Raw genomic sequence first — 10175 nt, forward strand, 5'->3', positions numbered from 1 at the left:
CAACCACAGCCTGGAAGAGGGAAGGGGGAGAGGAAGGTGTCCATGGGGGGGAGGGGAGAAAGAGGGGTATCATGTGGGGCGGGGGGAGAAGAATGGATGTTATGGGACAATCAGATACTACATAGAGCTCAAACCTGCTAACTCCGCATGGGGAAATAGAGTCAACACTCAGTGAGTTCATTCACAAGATAGCAGCCAATTCACCCTTTCAGACGGTGCTGCATTCGTTATCATCTGGAACAGCAGCTGCTCTTCATCTACCACTGCTTCCTCATGTCGGCTCGGCAGAGTGGTGCCCGAGGAGAGTGGTGCCCTAGAGCTGCCTGTTTGGATATGGATAAGGACGGCCTGCTCACAAGCCTTTTAAGTTTAAATACTGCATGAGGCTGAGAGTTGTCACTATCAGATAGCTACTGTTTAGGATTGAACAATTTATTGCGATAGAGTGGCAGCAGCTTCACAAGCTACACGATTTCCTGTTCCCTTTACATATGATTTTTTGTTAAACGGAGATTTTGCATTAAAATTACGATGTGAATCAGTTATGACAATTGCAAAAGTCTTATGCTTGTATAACGATTTGTCTGCCAGCATGTAGTGTATTAGTAGATAGTAGAATTGGAATTTTGTGATTGTGACGCCCTGGCTATTTGGGTTGACTTGTCTTCGTAGATAATATTTATTATATTTTTTGGAAATGAACACCAATCAGACCATACATATCAAATTAATGGTAAGCAATTAAAAAGCTACGTTAGAAAGGAGAAATACTGAACATCATATAAACAAATATCAAAGTGTAGTATTGTTATTTGATGTAATCAGAAGGCAATTTGAAAGTGGGTTCATTCATTTTCTTACGTTCATGTTTACATACTAGAGAGCTTCGCGGACAGGGCTATACAATGCACGCTATGAGGGCTGGCTCCAGGGGTTTTGCGCTCAAGAGCAAAAAAAAAAAAAAAAAAGCCGCAATCATGATCTGTGGGAGCTCTACCACTGCCACTTCAGTCTTCGGCAGCAATTTGGTGGCAGGTCCTTCACTCCGAGAGGGAGTGAGGGACCCGCCGCTGAATTGCCGCCGAAGAGCCGTACATGTCGCACCTTCCCTGTGGCCATCCCAAGCACCTGCTTGCTGGGCTGGTGCCTGGAGCCGGCCCTAGCAGCTATGCCACTGTAAGATCTCTTGCGTAGCTTCTCTATGCTGATGGGAGAGAGCGCTATCCACACTGGTGCTTGTATCAGTGTAATTTATGTTGCTCAGGGGATTTTTTTTTCACATGCCTGATCAACATAAATTTTGCTGATATAAGTGGTAGTGTAGACTTAGAGTATGTCTATACTACCCACAGGATCGGCGGGCAGTGATCGATCCAGAGGGGATTGATTTACCATGTCTAGTCAAGACATGATAAATTGACCCCCGAGCCCTCTCCCATTGACTCCTGTACTCCAGCGCTGTGAGAGGCACAGGAAGAGTTGACTCACTATGCGGGGGAGCGGAAGCAGTCGACTCACCACGGTGAAGACACCATGGTAAATCGATCTAAGTATGTCAACTTCAGCTACATTATTCATGTAGCTGAAGTTGCGTAACTTAGCCTTGGTCTACACCTAGGGGTATGTGTGTTGACCTAAGATATGCAACTTCAGCTAGGCAAATAGTGTAGCTGAAGTCGGCATATCTTAGGTTGATTTACCTGGTCGTGAGGATGGCAGCGAGTCGACCGCAGCCGCTCCCCCATCGACTCCGCTTCCGCCTCTTGCCACGGTGGAGTTCTGGAATCGATGGCAGAACGGGCGAGCACTCGATTTGTTGCATCTACACTAGATGCGATAAATCGATCCCCAATAAATCATTCACTACCCACCAATCCGGAGGGTAGTGTACACGTACCCTTAGATTGATCCCCTCCCAGTGTAGACCAGGGCATAGACTCTGTGAGGGCGTGGCTTACTTTTGAGCAGATTTGGACAATAACCCTCAATATGGGCCTTTACACAGGTGTATTTACTTTTCTACTTGGCCTTTTCCTAGCTTTTTAGATAAAACAGAAAGTGAGAATAAACATTGCCACACTTAATGAAAAGAAGAAAGAAAACAAAAAAGGAATGTACTTACTTTCACATTTTATTCATGTAACATTCACTCAGGCACCCAACATGAAAAAATCCAGACCAAGAAAGAATACTGAATCTGTAAGGGAAAACAAACAAATCAATATTCAGTCTCTTAAGGGGACACATATCCCTGTCACATTCCCATTCTTTTGTTTTCATGTTGTCTGTTTGGATTCTAAACTCTTTGGGGCTAGGGATCTATTATATAATATACTTGCAAAGCACTTATTGTAGCTTTGGGCACTATATAAATAATAATGATTTTAATCCACTGTACCTGTTAATACTGACCTATACTGGTACTGACTTATTTCACTGTCAGTAGAACAAACTAAATTGGTTCCTGTGAGCTAGTCTTTCCTGATAAGGATTAACTGATTCAGGCAAGAAGGCATGGATGAGATGCTATTAGACATGCATTTTTGAGGTCTGCCTATAAGGAGGAGAGAGACACCATGGGCAAGGAATCCAGTAACCTTTTGGAGGGAAGAGTGGCTACCCTCCAGTTAAAGCAACAAGCTGCTGTGCGTTGGCTCTTTAAAGGAGCAGTGGACCTTATTACTTCTCTGAATGTTGCAGGAGAGGGATGGACCTTTCAGGGCAGATGGTTTTGGGGAAATTTGGGACTGGGAGGGTGTTGGGATCACTTGGCTAGTTGTAATCAAGGCTGGTGGAGACCAGAGGGTAATTGAGGCACAACAAGCAGCCTGCTGGAGTTAGAGTTTCTAAACCAGAGCTGCTCAACACTTAGACGCTCAGTGCATGCTTGTATGCTGGCTAGGAGTATCCTGACAGGGAGCTACAGTAGAAGAGAATTTTAAAGCCATTCAGGGTTACAGGACAAGTGGTGACACAACCTCTTGTTGGTCTGAATTGCACCCCAGAATATGAGAGAGATATAGTACAATATTAACCCAAACAACACAATACAGACAAATGCCTCATGGGAATGTGCAGTCACTGTAGTAGAACACTGCCCAGTCTTATTGTACAATATGGTACCTGAGTCATTGCACACATGCATGTATGTATTCCCTTGAAACTTAGTGAAGGGGAGGGAAATTAGCCAAAGACTTCTCTCCCTCATCTCCTACAAGGTCCAACCTCTGTTTCTAGGCCCTGAGGCCTGGTGTGCTGATGAAGAATAAATCTTGTACTGTGAGTCTGGTCCCTTCCATGGGCAAAGCTGCATGAGCCCCATAATTGTGAGCTTGAATAATCCTGGATCCCAAGCAACCTTCCACTGAAAGCCACTGAGAGCTAGGCTGGTCAGGGCCTTAAGGGAGACATTCACATGTGTTCACAGAGCCTTTTTCTAAAATTGCTGCAGTCTTCTTTCTCTTGTTCTGTCCTTCCTAAAAAACTTAGGAAAAGGCTCACTCATCACATATTCTCACAAGAGGGCTACAGTGGATCACTGGCCCTCTGCACATGGGTGAATTTCACTCTAGGAACAAGTTAATTAGATGATGTTAACAAGATAATTAACAAGAAGATGTTGCCAATAACCTGCTTAGCTGTCATGCCTCAACCTTCTATTGACTCCAGATACAGGAGTAATATAACTGCCTGTGTTGGAAAAGTGAGCATCATTGAGACAAAACAAATCAGGGCAGAGTTGTATGTGATTTTTTGTACCTCAGGCCTCTTTGCCAAAGGTGTATTTGCAAAGTTTATCATGGCTGGTAGATGCACTTCCAAATGAAGTCCTTCATGGTAGGGGCACTGCTTCTCCACCACAGTTTGATGGGAAGTAGGTTAGACCATACCAGCCCAGGCCCATGCGACTAAGTACTTCAGACTGATCCAGTCTCTTTTGATCTAGACTAGCACCTGTCATCAGGGTATTCTCCACAAAGTGGATAAAGACAGCATCCACCACCTCATGGTGGTGATCTATATCAAGTAAGGGACATGAGCTGGTCCCCCTGCATGCTATGGGTGCAGTCCTAGGTGATCTGCATGATTAAACCCACTCCCATCTGGGCTCCTGACCACCAGACAGGCATTTGTTTAGTGGGAACAGTTCAATATGACTTACAATCCATGCCATAAGGGATAACTCTCCACAGATGCTAAAATCCAAGGTTTTCATCACAAACAGCACCAGCCGCTATCATACACTAGAATTATGTTCTTTCCCACAGACATACCAATCCATGAGTAATAGACCTTTCAATTAAATATTAACCAAACATGTCCATCCATCCATCCAAACTCTTCATTCCAGTTGAATAAGACCAGACAGTCCCTCATGGAAATGCTGACTGCCTGAACAGGAATAATGTCCCACTTCATATAAGTTCCCATCTGTGTAATAGAAGTGTAGCCAGTATGGACACATCCATATTCTTTTACCAAGTTCCTGGTCTCTGTATACTAGAACATCAGCAATTTTCTATCCTGTGAAAATGTACATAAATTCACACAAAAGGAAATAGCAACCATATACCTCTCAACTGTCATTAGCATGGTCCCAATCAGATGTGTTATTTTACATTATAGTTAAATGGACACCAGGCAGGAAGACTAACTACGGACATTTATTTCTTAAAGAAAGTCAGAATGAGCATAAAACTAAAATTAAAAATGGTGTATGACGTGAAATTGTGGGACATAACAAATGTGAATGGTAAGCCTGAAATGTGGTAGGTAGTATTGTAGTAGAAGTGCTGGGACAGAAGTATACAATACACATTGCACTTAGACAGATGACAATGTGAAAGGAGCATTATAAAAAGCAGATATAATATAGTCCTCTTCACATTTTAAATGTCTTGCCTTGTAATGTGTTTATTCACTCGCTTTTTGATTATGAGAATGGGTAAACAGGAGCACCTAACCAACCTACCTTTTCTATGCCATTCATCATTTTATATAGCTTGACTATATCACTTCTTTTTCATCTCCTCTCTAAAGAAAATTGTGGCAATCTTTTAAATCTAACTTACTAAAGAAATCCTTCTGTGACTCTAATCGTTTGTAAAAGCAGCAAAGAATCCTGTGGCACCTTATAGACTAATAGACGTTTTGGAGTATGAGCTTTCGTGGGTGAATCTGACGAAGTGGGTAAGCTCATGCTCCAAAACGTCTGTTAGTCTATAAGGTGCCACAGGATTCTTTGCTGCTTTTACAGATCCAGACTAACATGGCTACCCCTCTGATACTAATCATTTGTATTGGCCTTGCCTGGATCTTTCAGATTTCTCTATTCTGTTTGTGAGAAGATGTTCCAGACTGAACATAGTATTCAAAGTTAGGGCATACAATTGATTTTATAATGGCGCTGTGACATTTTCAGTGTTATTCTCTAGCCCTTTTAAAATATCACCTAACAGCCTGTTTGCTTTTTTGACCATTGTTGACATTGTGTGTATGTTTTCACTGAGTTGTCCACAACTATGCCTAGGTCTTTCCGATGAGATAATCTATGACAGAGGTCAGCAACCTTTCAGAAGTGGTGTGCTGAGTCTTCATTTATTCACTCTAATTTAAGGTTTCATGTGCTGGTAACACATTTTAATGTTTTTTAAAAGGTCTCAGTCTATATACTTATAAAAATAAATTAGGTGTTTGTATTTTGTAAAAAGACAGGTTTCAAAAATATTCGGAAGAAGCATACATTTAAAATGAAATTAAAAATGGGTGATCGAATTCTGGCCAAGGGAACGCTCAGCTACTGCTGCTCGGTACTGGGTCTGTCACACCCCTAGGCAAGCAGCCGGGCTGAGGAGGCCTGCGTGCCATGTGACATGCTGGCAGGGTCCGCAGCAGCCAGAACCCCAGATCAGCTAGCAGGCCTTGCGGGGCGGGTGCCGGGACCCCATCAAGAGAGGCTGGGGGCCGAGGGCTGGATCAGGGCTGGGGCTGGGAGTTATGGGGGTGCGGGTACAGGGCAGAGGGATGCCTGGGTATGTGGGGGGTGCCAGTCAGGCTAGAGTTGTTCGGAGGGTGAGGAGGAGACGAAAGTTCAAAGCAGAGGGGGAAGCGCTGAATGGTATGAAGGAGGTACATGGATCAGGGCAGGGGCTGTGGAGGTGTGGTGCGGGCAGAGGTTAGGGTGTGGTTGTGGGAGGGGGGACAAGGGCCATCAGGGGGAGGGTTGAGGTACTGCCGGGCTCAATAAGAACTCCTAAGCCCCGGTCCTTGTTCCTGACTACCCCCTCTCTGGAACCCCGCCACAACTGCCTCTTGGACACAACCTATCTAAGCCTCCCTGTTCCTTGTCCCCTGACTGCCCTGACCCTTATCCACACCCCCATCCCCAGCCAGACCCCCGGGACTCCCATGCCCCTTCCAACCGCTCCCTGCTCCCTGATAGGACCCCCAGAACTCCCAACCCATCCAACCTGTTGCCAGCACAAAGTGCCAGAGGCTAAGCAACAGCGGTTCATGGCCCGGAGTGCGTAGCGCCAATGAACACACCAGGGTGGAGAAGCAAAACACAAGTTTATTTGAGCTCAAATAAGGTGCGAGGGAGAATGCAATCTCAATTCCTGCACACCTAAAATAAGCAGTTTCTTCCTTTTATATCCCAGTTGTTTACTACAAAACTTTTTCTTTCACTCTAGCTGATCTTTCACTCCCCCCTCCTTTCCCATCCAGCTGCAGTGTCTTTTTTTCATTCAATCTTTTTGTCTTCCCCCTTCCTGCCCCCTCATCAGGCAATTTCATTTCATATCACCTCCTTGCCCTGTTTTGTTAAGTACTTCTAGAGCTGTTTACAACCATCTTCAGCCTTGATTGACTTAATTTTGCCACCTCATTGTTCATCCCCTTTCATGGACCCTTAGTATATTAAATAATACTATTCTAATCTCAATTCTTGGATCACCCATTACTAACCACCCTCCATTTTGAAATGTATCTATTTCTACTCTTTGTTTTCTCCCCTTTAGTTTCTAATCCATGACAGAACTTTATTCCCAATACTAGGGCTGTATTTACTTTCCTTAATAGCTTTTTTCCTCGCTTTTGCCAATGGTTTTTTGAAAGTCCAAATCAACTATGTCTAACCAGTCCTCCCTTTTACATTATTTTGTTGATTACCTCAAGGTATTCTAATAGAGTGGAGAGTCAAGATTTTCCTTTACATATGCGGTGCTGGTTTGTTCCTATCATATCACTCTTGTCTAGTTGTGTTATAATTCTGTTTCTTTATTGGTTCAGTTAATTTACCCTGGTTCTGAAATGAAGTACACCGGTCTGCAATTCCAAGGATCACCCTTACCTCCTTTTGCAAAGCTAAGTAAAACATTGGCTACTTTCCTGACCTCTGATTTTAATGAGAAGTTACATATATTCTGGCATCTGCTCAGTGTGCAAATGAGGTTGTTAGGAAGGTTAATAAGGAGAAATGGGGAGTGGTGTTTTCTGCATGTGGATGACACCTAGCTTTTGTACTTCCATTCTGTCTGACAGAATGGAACACCGACAGTGGACACAGTCAAGACCAAGGATCACAACCTTTGGCATGCAGCCCATCAGGAAAATTCACTGGCAGGCTGGGATGGTTTGCTTACTTGCAGCATCTGCAGGTTCAATTGATTGCAGCTCCCAATGGCTGCGGTTCATCACAGGCCAATGGGGGCTGTGGGAAGTGGCGGCCAGCACATCTCTCGGCCTGTGCCGCTTCCCGCAGCCCCCATTGGCCTGGGATGGCAAACCGTGGACAGCGGGAGCTGCAATCAGCCGAACCTGCAGACGCTGCAGGTAAACAAACAGTCCTGACCCACCAGTGGCTGATGGGCTGAATGCCAAAGGTTGCTGATCCCTGGTCAAGGCCTTGACCTATGTCTGGCAGAGTGCGTGGCATAGATGAGAGTGAGGTGCCTGAAGCTCTATCCAGACAAGACTGAAGTGATGATTATGGGTTAGGGAAGTGGCTGGTGGACTTTGTGGAGGTAATACCAGCCCTTCCAAATTAAAGGTTTAGCTGTCATTGGTTTCTCAAAGTTTTTAAACTTGTGGGTGATTTTGTCCCTCTAATTGGATAATCATATACAACAGTAACCAGAAATGCTTTTTTCCTGTCTGCACCTGGTTGGCAAGCTGCAGCCTTTCCTCTCAGATGCGCCACCATTGTACATGCCTCCGTCACCTTAAGATTAGATTACTACAATTCATTTTATATGGGTACACACCTTAAATCCATTCAGAGACAGATGCTGATATAAAACTATGATGCAATTAGTGTTGGGTAATCCAAGGACTGATTTTGATGTTGCAAAACCTGTCCGTTGTTCAGATTGCATTCTTATCATAATTGAATCCTCAGTGTGTGTGTGTGTGTGTGGGTTGGGGTGGGACAAGTGTCTCCAGTTTTTGTCCTCAATCATTTTGTTTTGCAAACTGTGTGGATTGCAAGGTTCCAGAGTTGACTGGGGGCTGGTTCAGATACATTGATCTGGCTTTGATGTGTTTCTAGTTGCAATAATGTTTTCCTTGGCATTGGCAACTGCAAATGCCATTTTATCTAACACTTTCAATCTAAGGGTCTTGTGCCTTCACTGGTTTTATACAGTACTTCAGACATATAATTGCATGAATCCATATTCCCATGTGTATTATTCACTATTTAAAGAGTCTCACAAACACAACATTTTATCCGTAGGACACCATATGACTCCAAAGTAAAGAATGAGAGTCAATTAATTGCTATTTTTGCCATGACCAACATTGGCCATTTGTTACAAAATGATCTGTAACCAAAATCATTTCATTAGGGGAATGATTACAGAATGTTCAAAGTTGTTTTTCTACTGAATATCAATTAGATAAGTAAAAATTAGCGTACTAAAAGTTTGAAGATTTTTTAGTTCAAAATTAGGAAAGTAATCAGGAAAAATAGTACCCCCTCTTGTGCTATTGCATGTTCTTTTTGTTTGAAATTTAAAATTTCAAGGAGGCTTACATTTAATCAAAACTTCCCAATTTTGATAAAAACATTAACGGGCTAGGTCATGGCCACTACTCATCATACAAAGAGGACAGAAAACGGGCTTAAAGAGCCAGATAGAGAGTTCCCTGGTGTAAAGGAATCCTCGAATGGTACAAAATTAGAGTAGCTAGCTGTACACCACTCACTCCTGATGTCCCACAAGTAATGGATAATGCAGGGGTAGGAGGAGCCATGGCTAAACTGTGCCTCACTTCTCAGAATCATAGAATTGCAGAAGTGTAGTACTAGAAGGGATCTCAGTCGGTCTTCTAGTCCAGTCCCCTGTACTCAAGGCAGGACTATGTAATAACTAGACCATTTCTGACAGGTGTTTGTCTAATCTGTTCTTAAAAACCTCCAATGATGGAGATTCCACAACCTCCCTCAGCAATTTGCTCCAGTGCTTAACTTAACTGACAGGAAGTTTTTCCTAATGTCAAACCTAAACCTTCCTTGCTTCTTGTCATATCCTCAGAGGTTAATGAGAACAATTTATCACCCTCCTCCTTGTAATACTTTTATGTACTTGAAATGGTTGTTGTGTCTCCCCTCAGTCTTCTCTAGGCTAAATAAACCCATTTCTTTCCAATCTTTCCTCATAAATCATATTTTCTAGACCTTTAATCAGTTTTGTTGCTTTCCTCTGGACTTTCTCCAGTTTGCCCACATCTTTCCTGAAATGTGGTGCCCAGAATTGGACACAATATTCCAGCTGAGGACTTATCGGCATGGAATAGAGTGGAAGAATTACTTCTCATGCCTTGGTTACAACAATCCCGCTAATACATCTCAGAATGATGTTAGTTTATATTACAACAGTGTTAGACTGTTGACTCAAATTTAGCTTGTGATCTACTATGACCCCCAGATCTCTTTTCACAGTACTTCTTCATAGGCAGTCATCTCACATTTTGTATGTGTGCAATTGATTATGAAGTGGAGTATTTTGCATTTATCCATATTGAATATCATCTTGTTTACTTCAGAGCATTTCTCCAGTTTGTCCAGATCTTTTTTAATTTTAATCCTACTTTCCAAAGTACTTGCAACCCCTCCCAGCTTGGTATCATCTGCAACCTTTGTAAGTGTATTCTCTATACCATTATCTAAATCA

This window comes from Chelonoidis abingdonii, chromosome 3, assembly GCF_003597395.2.
Source record: "Chelonoidis abingdonii isolate Lonesome George chromosome 3, CheloAbing_2.0, whole genome shotgun sequence".
Taxonomy (NCBI): Eukaryota; Metazoa; Chordata; order Testudines; family Testudinidae; genus Chelonoidis; species Chelonoidis abingdonii.